The sequence below is a fragment of the Rattus norvegicus genome, chromosome 18 (assembly GCF_021556685.1).
Source record: "Rattus norvegicus strain SHRSP/BbbUtx chromosome 18, alternate assembly SHRSP_T2T, whole genome shotgun sequence".
Lineage (NCBI taxonomy): Eukaryota > Metazoa > Chordata > Mammalia > Rodentia > Muridae > Rattus > Rattus norvegicus.
Genome location: NC_141551.1, coordinates 32,022,235 through 32,037,960, shown reverse-complemented (window position 1 = coordinate 32,037,960; position 15,726 = coordinate 32,022,235). Strand labels below are relative to the sequence as shown.

At 41.4% G+C, this 15,726-nt stretch overlaps 1 pseudogene; it reads right to left on the bottom strand.

Moving 5' to 3' along the window:
* Nucleotides 1-11,487: 11,487 nt before the first annotated feature.
* On the bottom strand, nucleotides 11,488-12,560 carry LOC108348849 (glyceraldehyde-3-phosphate dehydrogenase pseudogene; annotated as a pseudogene).
* Between the last annotated feature and the right edge of the window lie 3,166 nt (nucleotides 12,561-15,726).

Genomic DNA, 15,726 nt, shown 5'->3' with positions numbered 1-15,726 from the left:
CTGTGTATGGCTTTTACTATGTTTAGGTATGGGCCTTGAATTCCTATTCTTTCCAGGACTTTTATCATGAAGGGGTGTTGAATTTTGTCAATGCTTTCTCAGCATCTAAAGAAATGATCATGTGGTTCTGTTCTTTCAGTTTGTTTATATAATGGATCACGTTGATGGTTTTCCGTATATTAAACCATCCCTGCATGCCTGGGATGAAGCCTACTTGATCATGGTGGATGATTGTTTTGATGTGCTCTTGGATTCGGTTTGCCAGAATTTTATTGAGTATTTTTGCGTAGATATTCATAAGGGAAATTGGTCTGAAGTTCTCTTTCTTTGTTGTGTCTTTGTGTGGTTTAGGTATAAGAGTAATTGTGGCTTCATAGAAGGAATTCGGTAGGGCTCCATCTGTTTCAATTTTGTGGAATAGTTTGGATAATATTGGTATGAGGTCTTCTATGAAGGTTTGATAGAATTCTGCACTAAACCCGTCTGGACCTGGACTCTTTTTGGTTGGGAGACCTTTAATGACTGCTTCTGTTTCCTTAGGAGTTATGGGGTTGTTTAACTGGTTTATCTGTTCCTGATTTAACCTCGATACCTGGTATCTGTCTAGGAAATTGTCCATTTCCTGAAGATTTTCAAATTTTGTTGAATATAGGTTTTTATAGTAAGATCTGATGATTTTTTGAATTTCCTCTGAATCTGTAGTTATGTCTCCCTTTTCATTTCTGATTTTGTTAATTTGGACGCACTCTCTGTGTCCTCTCGTTAGTCTGGCTAAGGGTTTATCTATCTTGTTGATTTTTCTCAAAAATCAACTTTTGGTTCTGTTGATTCTTTCTATGGTCCTTTTTGTTTCTACTTGGTTGATTTCAGCTCTGAGTTTGATTATTTCCTGCCTTCTGCTCCTCCTGGGTGTATTTGCTTCTTTTTGTTCTAGAGCTTTTAGGTGTGCTGTCAAGCTGCTGACATATGCTCTTTCCTGTTTCTTTCTGCAGGCACTCAGCGCTATGAGTTTTCCTCTTAGCACAGCTTTCATTGTGTCCCATAAGTTTGAGTATGTTGTATCTTCATTTTCATTAAATTCTAAAAAGTTTTTAATTTCTTTCTTTATTTCTTCCTTGACCAGGTTATCATTGAGTAGAGCATTGTTCAATTTCCACGTATATGTGGGCATTCTTCCCTTATTGTTATTGAAGACCAGTTTTAGGCCGTGGTGGTCCGATAGCACGCATGGGATTATTTCTATCTTTCTGTACCTGTTGAGGCCCGTTTCTTGACCAATTATATGGTCAATTTTGGAGAAAGTACCATGAGGAGCTGAGAAGAAGGTATATCCTTTTGCTTTAGGATAGAATGTTCTATAAATATCCGTTAAGTCCATTTGGCTCATGACTTCTCTTAGTCTGTTGACATCACTGTTTAATTTCTGTTTCCATGATCTGTCCATTGATGAGAGTGGGGTGTTGAAATCTCCCACTATTATTGTGTGAGGTGTAATGTGTGTTTTGAGCTTTAGTAAGGTTTCTTTTACATATGTACGTGCCCTTGTATTTGGGGCATAGATATTTAGGATTGAGAGTTCATCTTGGTGGATTTTTCCTTTGATGAATATGAAGTGTCCTTCCTTATCTTTTTTGATGACTTTTAGTTGGAAATTGATTTTATTTGATATTAGAATGGCTACTCCAGCTTGCTTCTTCTGACCATTTGCTTGGAAAGTTGTTTTCCAGCCTTTCACTCTGAGGTAGTGTCTGTCTTTGTCTCTGAGGTGTGTTTCCTGTAGGCAGCAGAATGCAGGGTCCTCGTTGCGTATCCAGTTTGTTAATCTATGTCTTTTTATTGGGGAGTTGAGGCCATTGATATTGAGAGATATTAAGGAATAGTGATTATTGTTTCCCTTTATATTCATATTTGGATGTGAGGTTATGTTTGTGTGCTTTCATTCTCTTTGTTTTGTTGCCAAGACGATTAGTTTCTTGCTTCTTCTAGGGTATAGCTTGCCTCCTTATGTTGGGCTTTACCATTTATTATCCTTTGTAGTGCTGGACTTGTAGAAAGATATTGTGTAAATTTGGTTTTGTCATGGAATATCTTGGTTTCTCCATCAATGTTAATTGAGAGTTTTGCTGGATACAGTAACCTGGGCTGGCATTTGTGTTCTCTTAGGGTCTGTATGACATCAGTCCAGGATCTTCTGGCCTTCATAGTTTCTGGCGAGAAGTCTGGTGTAATTCTGATAGGTCTCCCTTTATATGTTACTTGACCTTTTTCCCTACTGCTTTTAATATTCTTTCTTTATTTTGTGCGTTTGGTGTTTTGACAATTATGTGACGATAGGTGTTTCTTTTCTGGTCCAATCTATTTGGAGTTCTGTAGGCTTCTTGTATGTCTATGGGTATCTCTTTTTTTAGGTTAGGGAAGTTTTCTTCTATGATTTTGTTGAAGATATTTACTGGTCCTTTGAGCTGGGAGTCTTCACTCTCTTCTATACCTATTATCCTTAGGTTTGATCTTCTCATTGAGTCCTGGATTTCCTGTATGTTTTGGACCAGTACCTTTTTCCGCTTTACATTATCTTTGACAGTTGAGTCAATGATGTCTATGGAATCTTCTGCTCCTGAGATTCTCTCTTCCATCTCTTGTATTCTGTTGGTGAAGCTTGTATCTACAGCTCCTTGTCTCTTCTTTTGGTTTTCTATATCCAGGGTTGTTTCCATGTGTTCTTTCTTGATTGCTTCTATTTCCATTTTTAATTCCTTCAACTGTTTGATTGTGTTTTCCTGGAATTCTTTCAGGGATTTTTGTGTCTCCTCTCTATGGGCTTCTACTCTTTATTTATGTTTTCCTGGAATTCTTTCAGGGATTTTTGCGATTCTTTCAGGCATTTTTGCGATTCCTCTCTGTAGGCTTCTACTTGTTCTCTAAGGGAGTTCTTCATGTCTTTCTTGAAGTCCTCCAGCATCATGATCAAATATGATTTTGAAAATAGATCTTGCTTTTCTGGTGTGTTTGGATATTCCATGTTTGTTTTGATGGGAGAATTGGGCTCCGATGGTGCCATGTAGTCTTGGTTTCTGTTGCTTGGGTTCCTGCGCTTTCCTCTCGCCATCAGATTATCTCTAGTGTTACTTTGTTCTGCTATTTCTCACAGTGGCTAGACTGTCCTATAAGCCTGTGTGTCAGGAGTGCTGTAGACCTGTTTTCCTCTCTTTCAGTCAGTAATGGGGACAGAGTGTTCTGCTTTCGGGCGTGTAGTTTTTCCTCTCTACAGGTCTTCAGCTGTTCCTGTGGGCCTGTGTCTTGAGTTCACCAGGCAGCTTTCTTTTTTTTTTTTTTATTTTTTTTTTATTATCTTGAGTATTTCTTATATACATTTCAAGTGTTATTCCCTTTCCCGGTTTCCGGACAGACATCACCCTCCCCCCTCCCCTTCCTTGTGGGTGTTCCCCTCCCAAACCTCCCCCCATTGCCACCCTCCCTGCATAGTCTAGTTCACTGGGGGTTCAGTCTTAGCAGGACCCAGGGCTTCCCCTTCCACTGGTGCTCTTACTAGGATATTCATTGCTACCTATGGGGACAGAGTCCAGGGTCAGTCCATGTATAGTCTTTAGGTAGTGGCTTAGTCCCTGGAAGCTCTGGTTGCTTGACATTGTTGTACTTTTGTGGTCTCGAGCACCTTCAAGCTCTTCCAGTTCTTTCTCTGATTCCTTCAACGGGGGACCTATTCTCAGTTCAGTGGTTTGCTGCTGGCATTCGCCTCTGTATTTGCTGTATTCTGGCTGTGTCTCTCAGGAGCGATCTACATCCGGCTCCTGTCGGTCTGCACTTCTTTGCTTCATCCATCTTGTCTAATTGGGTGGCTGTATATGTATGGGCCACCTGTGGGGCAGGCTCTGAATGGGTGTTCCTTCAGTCTCTGTTTTAATCTTTGCCTCTCCCTTCCCTGCCAAGGGTATTCTTTTTCCTCATTTAAAGAAGGAGTGAAGCATTCACATTTTGATCATCCGTCTTGAGTTTCCTTTGTTCTAGGGATCTAGGGTAATTCAAGCATTTGGGCTAATAGCCACTTATCAATGAGTGCATACCATGTATGTCTTTCTGTGAGTGGGTTAGCTCACTCAGGATGATATTTTCCAGTTCCAACCATTTGCCTACGAATTTCATAAACTCGTTGTTTTTGATAGCTGAGTAATATTCCATTGTGTAGATGTACCACATTTTCTGTATCCATTCCTCTGTTGAAGGGCATCTGGGTTCTTTCCAGTTTCTGGCTATTATAAATAAGGCTGCGATGAACATAGTGGAGCACGTGTCCCTTTTATATGTTGAGGCATCTTTTGGGTATATGCCCAAGAGAGGTATGGCTGGATCCTCAGGCAGTTCAATGTCCAATTTTCTGAGGAACCTCCAGACTGATTTCCAGAATGGTTTTACCAGTCTGCATTCCCACCAACAATGGAGGAGTGTTACTCTTTCTCCACATCCTCGCCAGCATCTGCTGTCACCTGAGTTTTTGATCTTAGCCATTCTCACTGGTGTGAGGTGATATCTCAGGGTTGTTTTGATTTGCATTTCCCTTATGACTAAAGATGTTGAACATTTCTTTAGGTGTTTCTCAGCCATTTGGCATTCCTCAGCTGTGAATTCTTTGTTCAGCTCTGAACCCCATTTTTTAATAGGGTTATTTGTTTCCCTGCGGTCTAACTTCTTGAGTTCTTTGTATATTTTGGATATAAGGCCTCTATCTGTTGTAGGATTGGTAAAGATCTTTTCCCAATCTGTTGGTTGTCGTTTTGTCCTAACCACAGTGTCCTTTGCCTTACAGAAGCTTTGCAGTTTTATGAGATCCCATTTGTCGATTCTTGATCTTAGAGCATAAGCCATTGGTGTTTTGTTCAGGAAATTTTTTCCAGTGCCCATGTGTTCCAGATGCTTCCCTAGTTTTTCTTCTATTAGTTTGAGTGTGTCTGGTTTGATGTGGAGGTCCTTGATCCACTTGGACTTAAGCTTTGTACAGGGTGATAAGCATGGATCGATCTGCATTCTTCTACATGTTGCCCTCCAGTTGAACCAGCACCATTTGCTGAAAATGCTATCTTTTTTCCATTGGATGGTTTTGGCTCCTTTGTCAAAAATCAAGTGACCATAGGTGTGTGGGTTCATTTCTGGGTCTTCAATTCTATTCCATTGGTCTATCTGTCTGTCTCTGTACCAATACCATGCAGTTTTTATCACTATTGCTCTGTAATACTGCTTGAGTTCAGGGATAGTGATTCCCCCTGAAGTCCTCTTATTGTTGAGGATAGCTTTAGCTATCCTGGGTTTTTTGTTATTCCAGATGAATTTGCAAATTGTTCTGTCTAACTCTTTGAAGAATTGGATTGGTATTTTGATGGGGATTGCATTGAATCTGTAGATTGCTTTTGGTAAAATGGCCATTTTTACTATATTAATCCTGCCAATCCATGAGCATGGGAGATCTTTCCATCTTCTGAGGTCTTCTTCAATTTCTTTCCTCAGTGTCTTGAAGTTCTTATTGTACAGATCTTTTACTTGCTTGGTTAAAGTCACACCGAGGTACTTTATATTATTTGGGTCTATTATGAAGGGTGTCGTTTCCCTAATTTCTTTCTCGGCTTGTTTCTCTTTTGTATAGAGGAAGGCAACTGATTTATTTGAGTTAATTTTATACCCAGCCACTTTGCTGAAGTTGTTTATCAGCTTTAGTAGTTCTCTGGTGGAACTTTTGGGATCACTTAAATATACTATCATGTCGTCTGCAAATAGTGATATTTTGACCTCTTCTTTTCCGATCTGTATCCCCTTGATCTCCTTTTGTTGTCTGATTGCTCTGGCTAGAACTTCAAGAACTATATTGAATAAGTAGGGAGAGAGTGGGCAGCCTTGTCTAGTCCCTGATTTTAGTGGGATTGCTTCAAGTTTCTCTCCATTTAGTTTAATGTTAGCAACTGGTTTGCTGTATATGGCTTTTACTATGTTTAGGTATGGGCCTTGAATACCTATTCTTTCCAGGAGTTTTATCATGAAGGGGTGTTGAATTTTGTCAAATGCTTTCTCAGCATCTAAAGAAATGATCATGTGGTTCTGTTCTTTCAGTTTGTTTATATGATGGATCACGTTGATGGTTTTCCTTATATTAAACCATCCCTGCATGCCTGGGATGAAGCCTACTTGATCATGGTGGATGATTGTTTTGATGTGCTCTTGGATTCGGTTTGCCAGAATTTTATTGAGTATTTTTGCGTCGATATTCATAAGGGAAATTGGTCTGAAGTTCTCTTTCTTTGTTGGGTCTTTGTGTGGTTTAGGTATAAGAGTAATTGTGGCTTCATAGAAGGAATTCGGTAGGGCTCCATCTGTTTCAATTTTGTGGAATAGTTTGGATAATATTGGTATAAGGTCTTCTATGAAGGTTTGATAGAATTCTGCACTAAACCCGTCTGGACCTGGGCTCTTTTTGGTTGGGAGACCTTTAATGACTGCTTCTATTTCCTTAGGAGTTATGGGGTTGTTTAACTGGTTTATCTGTTCCTGATTTAACTTCGATACCTGGTATCTGTCTAGGAAATTGTCCATTTCCTGAAGATTTTCAAGTTTTGTTGAATATAGGTTTTTATAGTAAGATCTGATGATTTTTTGAATTTCCTCTGAATCTGTAGTTATGTCTCCCTTTTCATTTCTGATTTTGTTAATTTGGACGCACTCTCTGTGTCCTCTCGTTAGTCTGGCTAAGGGTTTATCTATCTTGTTGATTTTCTCAAAGAACCAACTTTTGGTTCTGTTGATTCTTTCTATGGTCCTTTTTGTTTCTACTTGGTTGATTTCAGCTCTGAGTTTGATTATTTCCTGCCTTCTACTCCTCCTGGGTGTATTTGCTTCTTTTTGTTCTAGAGCTTTTAGGTGTGCTGTCAAGCTGCTGACATATGCTCTTTCCTGTTTCTTTCTGCAGGCACTCAGCGCTATGAGTTTTCCTCTTAGCACAGCTTTCATTGTGTCCCATAAGTTTGAGTATGTTGTATCTTCATTTTCATTAAATTCTAAAAAGTTTTTAATTTCTTTCTTTATTTCTTCCTTGACCAGGTTATCACTGAGTAGAGCATTGTTCAATTTCCACGTATATGTGGGCATTCTTCCCTTATTGTTATTGAAGACCAGTTTTAGGCCGTGGTGGTCCGATAGCACGCATGGGATTATTTCTATCTTTCTGTACCTGTTGAGGCCCGTTTTTTGACCAATTATATGGTCAATTTTGGAGAAAGTACCATGAGGAGCTGAGAAGAAGGTATATCCTTTTGCTTTAGGATAGAATGTTCTATAAATATCCGTTAAGTCCATTTGGCTCATGACTTCTCTTAGTCTGTCTACATCTCTGTTTAATTTCTGTTTCCACGATCTGTCCATTGATGAGAGTGGGGTGTTGAAATCTCCCACTATTATTGTGTGAGGTGCAATGTGTGTTTTGAGCTTTAGTAAGGTTTCTTTTACATATGTAGGTGCCCTTGTATTTGGGGCATAGATATTTAGGATTGAGAGTTCATCTTGGTGGATTTTTCCTTTGATGAATATGAAGTGTCCTTCCTTATCTTTTTTGATGACTTTTAGTTGGAAATTGATTTTATTTGATATTAGAATGGCTACTCCAGCTTGCTTCTTCTGACGATTTGCTTGAAAAATTGTTTTCCAGCCTTTCACTCTGAGGTAATGTCTGTCTTTGTCTCTGAGGTGTGTTTCCTGTAGGCAGCAGAATACAGGGTCCTCGTTGCGTATCCAGTTTGTTAATCTATGTCTTTTTATTGGGGAGTTGAGGCCATTGATATTGAGAGATATTAAGGAATAGTGATTATTGCTTCCCGTTATATTCATATTTGGAAGTGAGGTTATGTTTGTGTGCTTTCATTCTCTTTGTTTTGTTGCCAAGATGATTAGTTTCTTGCTTCTAGGGTATAGCTTGCCTCCTTATGTTGGGCTTTACCCTTTATTATCCTTTGTAGTGCTGGACTTGTAGAAAGATATTGTGTAAATTTGGTTTTGTCATGGAATATCTTGGTTACTCCATCTATGTTAATTGAGAGTTTTGCAGGATACAGTAACCTGGGCTGGCATTTGTGTTCTCTTAGGGTCTGTATGCCATCTGTCCAGGATCTTCTGGCCTTCATAGTTTCTGGCCAAAAGTCTGGTGTGATTCTGATAGGTCTGCCTTTATATGTTACTTGACCTTTTTCCCTTACTGCTTTTAATATTCTTTCTTTATTTTGTGCGTTTGGTGTTTTGACAATTATGTGACGGGAGGTGTTTCTTTTCTGGTCCAATCTATTTGGAGTTCTGTAGGCTTCTTGTATGCCTATGGGTATCTCTTTTTTTAGGTTAGGGAAGTTTTCTTCTATGATTTTGTTGAAGATATTTACTGGTCCTTTGAGCTGGGAGTCTTCACTCTCTTCTATACCTATTATCCTTAGGTTTGATCTTCTCATTGAGTCCTGGATTTCCTGTATGTTTTGGACCAGTACCTTTTTCCGCTTTACATTATCTTTGACAGTTGAATCAATGATTTCTATGGAATCTTCTGCTCCCGAGATTCTCTCTTCCATCTCTTGAATTCTGTTGGTGAAGCTTGTATCTACAGCTCCTTGTCTTTTCTTTTGATTTTCTATGTCCAGGGTTGTTTCCATGTGTTCTTTCTTGATTGCTTCTATTTCCATTTTTAATTCCTTCAACTGTTTGATTGTGTTTTCCTGGAATTCTTTCAGGGATTTTTGCGATTCCTCTCTGTAGGCTTATACTTGTTCTCTAAGGGAGTTCTTTATGTCTTTCTTGAAGTCCTCCAGCATCATGATCAAATATGATTTTGAAACTAGGTCTTGCTTTTCTGGTGTGTTTGGATATTCCGTGTTTGCTTTGGTGGGAGAATTGGGCTCCGATGATGCCATGTAGTCTTGGTTTCTGTTGCTTGGGTTCCTGCGCTTGCCTCTCGCCATCAGATTATCTCTAGTGTTACTTTGTTCTGCTATTTCTGACAGTGGCTAGACTGTCCTATAACCTGTGTGTCAGGAGTGCTGTAGACCTGTTTTCCTGTTTTCTTTCAGCCAGTTATGGGGACAGAGTGTTCTGCTTTCGGGCGTGTAGTTTTTCCTCTCTACAGGTCTTCAGCTGTTCCTGTGGGCCTGTGTCTTGAGTTCACCAGGCAGGTTTCTTGCAGGGGAAAAGTTGGTCCTACCTGTGGTTCCAAGGCTCAAGTTTGCTCGTGGGGTACTGCCTAAGTCCTCTCCGCTGTGGCAGCAACTGGGAAAATCTGTGCCGCTCCTTCCGGGAGCCTCCGTGCACCAGGGTTTCAGATGGCGTTTGGTGTTTTCCTCTGGCGCCTGGATGTGCACAGAGTGCAGTCTCTTCTGGTTTCCCAGGCGTGTCCGCCTCTCTGAAGGTTCAGCTCTCCCTCCCACGGGATTTGGGTGCAGAGAACTGTTTATCCGGTCTGTTTCCTTCAGGTTCCGGCAGTGTCTCAGGCGCAGGGGTCCTGCCGCTCCCGGGCCCTCCCCTACGGGAACCCAGAGGCCTTATACAGTTGCCTCTTGGGCCAGGGATGTGGGCAGGGGTGGGCAGTGTTGGTGGTCTCCTCCGCTCTGCAGCCTCAGGAGTGCCCACCTGATCAGGCGGTGAGGTCTCTCTCCCACGGGGTTTGGGAGCAGAGAGCTGCTGCGGTCCGGGATCCGCCGGTGTGGGACTTCCGGTAAACACAGGAAGTGCCCGGCCTTAGAGGAATTTTGCCTCTGTGTGTCCTGAGTTCACCAGGCAGGTTTCTTGCAGGGGAAAAGTTGGTCCTACCTGCAGTTCCAAGGCTCAAGTTTGCTCGTGGGGTACTGCCTAAGTCCTCTCCGCTGTGGCAGCAACCGGGAATATCTGCGCCGCTCTTTCCAGGAGCCTCCGTGCACCAGGGTTCCAGATGGCGTTTGGTGTTTTCCTCTGGCGCCTGGATGTGCACAGAGTGCAGTCTCTTCTGGTTTCCCAGGCGTGTCCGCCTCTCTGAAGGTTCAGCTCTCCCTCCCACGGGATTTGGGTGCAGAGAACTGTTTATCCGGTCTGTTTCCTTCAGGTTCCGGCAGTGTCTCAGGCGCAGGGGTCCTGCCGCTCCCGGGCCCTCCCCTACGGGAACCCAGAGGCCTTATACAGTTGCCTCTTGGGCCAGGGATGTGGGCAGGGGTGGGCAGTGTTGGTGGTCTCCTCCGCTCTGCAGCCTCAGGAGTGCCCACTTGATCAGGCGGTGAGGTCTCTCTCCCACGGGGTTTGGGAGCAGAGAGCTGCTGCGGTCCGGGATCCGCCGGTGTGGGACTTCCGGTAAACACAGGAAGTGCCCGGCCTCAGAGGAATTTTGCCTCTGTGTGTCCTGAGTTCACCAGGCAGGTTTCTTGCAGGGGAAAAGTTGGTCCTACCTGCAGTTCCAGGAAGACCTGTGCCGCCCCTTCCGGGAGCTTCAGTGCACCAGTGATGTGTACCAGTTTTTACGGGCCCAGGGACCACTGGACTACGACTGATCTTTCAAAGTAAAAGTAAATAACCCCACAATTTCATATGCGATCACCTGAACTAGCAGTTGTTTGCTTTGTTTAAACAGAGTCTCTTTGTGTAGTCTTGGCTGATTTGAAGCTCATTATGTAGACCAATCTAGCAGTTCTTATACACTTTCTTGGTAAAAAAAATCATGTCTTCTATTATTAGGTCTATAATGTAGCATTGTATTTAAGCTATGTTCACAGTATACAAATCATATTAATGAATTAGGGATTGGGTAATAGACTCAATGGAACTAAACACTAAGGCATTTTGAATGTAAAGGACAAGTTATTGTTTATGTAATAAATACTTTTACTTTTTGGTATTGTGATTAATATATAAAGAGCACAAAGAGCCATGATAAATACATGAAGGCTTGACTGGAATAAAATGTAGAATGATTGATTGGTGAAATGCTACCAATAATTCACTGATTGAGTTAATAGTGGGTGGAAGAGGTAGGTGTGTAAGACCAGTTGAAACTCACTGGGTTAATATTGAGATGAAAGTCGCAATCTTCGGGCTCAGAGTATAATTCTTCTGTGAAATCCTTCATAATTGTAATCAGAGAGTCCAAACAATGTAGATGGTGGACTATTAGCCAAGTTCCTGTATATTTACATGCTGTTTGAATGCAGTTCACTGATAGCTACTATCATTACTGCTCTGTGGCTAGCAGATGAGTAAGCACTTAACAATTTGAGCTCTACCTGGCTTGAGCAAATAGAGCTCAATATGTATGCTGCATGAAGATCATAGTAAAAAATGTATGCCATTATTTCTGCTAAATGATTTTAAATAGGAGTAATTCCTAATTCATATAGGAATAGGCCCCTTCTGTTATTATGGGGGTCTGGGATGGGATTGTGAGGGAGATGCTGAGTGTTGGGGGCTGAATTGGGATGGGGACTCTTCAGCAACTGAGGGCCTCTCTCTTGCTCTCAGTATCCTTGCTGGGCTGGGGTGCATGGTCCAGGGATTCTTACTCCTTGGAGGCCATGTAGGCCATGTAGGCCATGAGGTCCACCACCCTGTTGCTATTGCCATATTCATTGTCATACCAGGAAATGAGCTTTACAAAGTTGTCATTGAGAGGAATACCAGCCCCAGCATCAAAGGTGGAAGAGTGGGAGTTGCTGTTGAAGTCACAGGAGACAACCTGGTCCTCAGTGTAGCCCAGGGTGCCCTTTAGTGGGTCCTCTGATGCCTGCTTCACCACCTTCTTGATGTCATCATACTTCACAGGTTTCTCCAGGAGGCATGTCAGATCCACAACAGATACATTGAGGGTAGGAACATGGAAGGCCATGCCAGTGAGCTTCCCATTCATCTCTGGGATGATCTTGCCCACAGCCTTGGCAGCACCAGTGGATGCAGGGATGATGTTCTGGGCTGCCCCAAGGCCATCACAGCACAGCTTCCTAGAGGGGCCATCCACAGTCTTCTGAGTGGCAGTGATGGCATGGACTATGGCCATGAGCCCTTCCACAATGCCAAAGTTGTCATGAGTGACCTTGGCCAGGGGGACTAAGCAGTTGGTGATGCAGGACGCATTGCTGACAATCTTAAGGGATTATCCTATTTCTAGTGGTTCACACCATCACAAACATGAGGGCATCGGCCTAAGGGATGGAGATGATGACCCTTTTGGCCCCAACCTTCAAGTGATCCCCAGCCTTCTCCACGGTGGTGAAGATGCCAGTAGACTCTATGGCATACTCAGCACCAGCGTCACCCCACTTGATGTTAGCGGGATCTCGCTCCTGAAAGATGGTGATGGGCTTCCCATTGATGACAAGCTTCCCATTCTCAGCCTTGACTGTGCCATTGAACTTGCCATGGGTAGAGTCATACTGGAACATGTAGACCATGTAGTTGAGGTCAATGAAGAGGTCACTGATACCAACAGTGTCCATTTTGCTAGATGCAGAGCAGAGGGCAGCCCTGGTAACCAGGCGCCCAATACTGCCAAATCTGTTCACACCAATTTTAACCATCTTGTCTATGAGAAGATGCTGTCTCTGGAACAGGGAGGAGCAGAGAACCTAGATAATTGTTAAGTGAAGACTGCCTAATGATATTTTTTAATAAAATCCATCATGCAATCTATTCATAAGAAAACAGTTGATCACCGAGGGTTTATGCCTAATGTTGATGTACTAAAATTGTTTTTAGCGAAAATCAATGCCGCAAGTACTGGGAGATGTCCAACGAAGTTACAAAATAAAATATATAGTCTTGTGTCTGGTTCTGCTGCTTGATTGGGTAGTAATTAGGATTAGTATAGCTTAGGTAAGGTTGTAAATTAGGAGTAGTTTAATGGCAATAAATGTTATGATGAGAGATGTATGAAGTAAAATTAATATTTGATTCAAAGTTTCTTCAGATTCTTTGGATAGGCGCAAAGGGCTTGTTATATGTATTCATTGATAGAGAAAGGAAAGTGAAAAATACTATTAGTGAAAACTTTAAGCTATTTCCATTATAGTGATTAGGAAGACAGCACTGTGAAGCTAATTATTAAGCTACAGGAAATAGAAGGAACTCAGGTTACAGAGGTCTTTGAGTATTCTGCCTTTATGGAAGATTCATTAGTTCTTCTATTTGGTGCCTTGTTAGCTCACTCTTTTCTAGGAGAAAAATGACTCTATGTTACCTTGGTAGATGACGGGCAGAAATGAATTCCATGAGATCTGCAAACATATATGTAACTTGTTGTTCAGAAACAGAAAATAAATGTTCAAACCTTAGGTTCTGGAGTTATGCAGGTCTGCAATGGACATGGCCTCCCTGGATGTTATCTGTGTGATCTCAGGCAAACATCATCTGTATTATAGTTCATTCAGTCAAAGAGGAATAAGAGTTAAACCTTCTTGATTACCACAGGAAGATGGCTACGTGATTGATGGTAAGAGCCAACAAATATAGTTACAGGATATGAGTTGTCTGGATAAAAATTAAAAAGAAAATTATGAATAGAATGTGCTAGGCGAGACAGGATAGTGAGCTCTCAGAGATACAGACTTCTCATGTCTTCAAAGTCTCGTGGGGGCATTTAAAAATGATAAATATCCTACCTCAAGTCCAATCATCTAATCACATTGAGAACAGTTTGCAAAGGTTGAAGCTTATCCTTACTATTTTTATGAGTATTTTTCATTTGTCCAATTAATTCTTCTGTCCTTGTTGAGCCTCCATTCCCACTAAATAGCAAACATATACATAAACAACCTCTAGCATTTCATTTTTATGTATTTATTTATTTACTTATTTATTCAGTATATGTGAGTACACTGTAGCTGTCTTCAGACACACCAGAAAAGGGCATCTGATCCGATTACAGATGGTTGTGAACCACCATGTGGTGGCTGAAATTTGAACTCAAGACCTCTAGAAGAGCCATCTCTCCAGTTCCAACCCCTAGCATATCCTTAAGTGTTTATCATAATATTGCATGGGCTGTCTTCCCTCAGACATTCCTGCAGTCCATTCTGTCTGGATATTATCCTCAACATTGGTAGAGGAATGAATTCATTGAGATAATGTATGGAAAACAGGTGCTGTGAATCTAGAGATCCCCCTGTCCCCACCTCACTAAACCACATTATATTGTTTACATGTTACTTTTTTTGAACACCACAGAGATTTATGGTCAAGTGTCTTTTGTCTGGCCACCTTTGGTTTTTATTACTGAGGAGCAACAAGAAGTAGCACAGAAACAATGGTGATTTTTCTATTGGGAAATAATATTTAAGAACAATGTGATATCCAAGGTGGCCTCATTTTCTTCAATATGACCAATTTCTTTGTTAAGAAATGATCAGAAAGGAACAGAGAAAATTGACAGAAGGCTGGAAGGGAAGGCACTCATTTGAAATCCCTGGCTAGTTTGTCTATCTGTTGGCAAATTATTCTTTTCTGTGTCAAATTCTCACCAAGCAGTTTATAGAATGTCTACCACCCCGCTACATTTCCTGAGGAAACGAAAGGGAAGTATAGCACCTTTTTCCTGTCTCTGACCTGACTCTTCTTTTGCATGCCTCAGAGCTCAGCAATCCATCTTGTATCCTGTCTTCTTATCTACAGTCACATCTTTGTTGAGTTTCCTCAGTGTCATGACTTCCATTATCAATGCCATGTGAAGGTCTTCCAAATTACTTCTATTGCCACTCATGTCTCTCTCCCAAACCTGAGATGCATGAAGTCCAGCCTCTCCATTAAACATTTCCACTAAGTGATTTAGTAGCCTTCCCAAATCTGAGATAGATTTTTAGTCAAGACACTAAGACATCTCTTCCTCTATGTTAACAATAACTTCTAGGTCCTAAGACCTAAGACATTGCATTGGGCATTGATTCTGTCCTGTCTTTCAGTTGTCCCAAGTGCTTTTTCATACATGTTTTTGTCTTTATGCAACATCAATGTTTATCCAAATGCAGACCACTTTTTATTTTGTACTCTGTATCCCTGATGTAAGAGCAGTCACCAGCTGAATTTCTGAGTGCCTATAGTCTTCTACTATAGCAGCATTACCTCTGCTTCTATGGCCTAGTCTCAGGCCATCAGATGGAGGCTCAAAGAACCCAAGTAAATGGTCTTTCAATCTGGATGAGACACTGTATGTCTTCTCTACTCAATCCTATGATGGCATCCGTCTCTTCCAGTATGGAGGACAAAACTTTTTGCAGTGCCTTCCTTGAAGGTTTTCACACCAACCACCATTGTCCAGCTGAAGCTCCAATGTGTCCCCAAAGTTAATGGATTGGAACAAATTTTCAATATATCACTAATTACGCACTTACCACTGTGAAAACCAGTTGATTAGTTGCTGTCAAGTAGAAGTTTAGTTTGTTCTAAAATATAGACTGGAGATAATTGACAGAAACTTTTAGTTCTTGTAGAGATACAGTATCTTGTTGTGTAAGCCTGCACTGGCCTTGAATTCTAAATCTTCCAACCTCGGCTTCCTTAGCACTGAGGTTATGAAGATGTGCTTCCACACCTGACATCAATGGACAAAATTCCATTGAAGCATTTGAGAGGTCATGTTTGAATTGCTGGTAGTTTTCTTTTCCCTTTCTACGTCCTAAGCTCATAGAGTATATTGAAATTTTCATTTTTCTACTTCTATGGCATCACTTAATGCTTTTAGACCTAATAGCA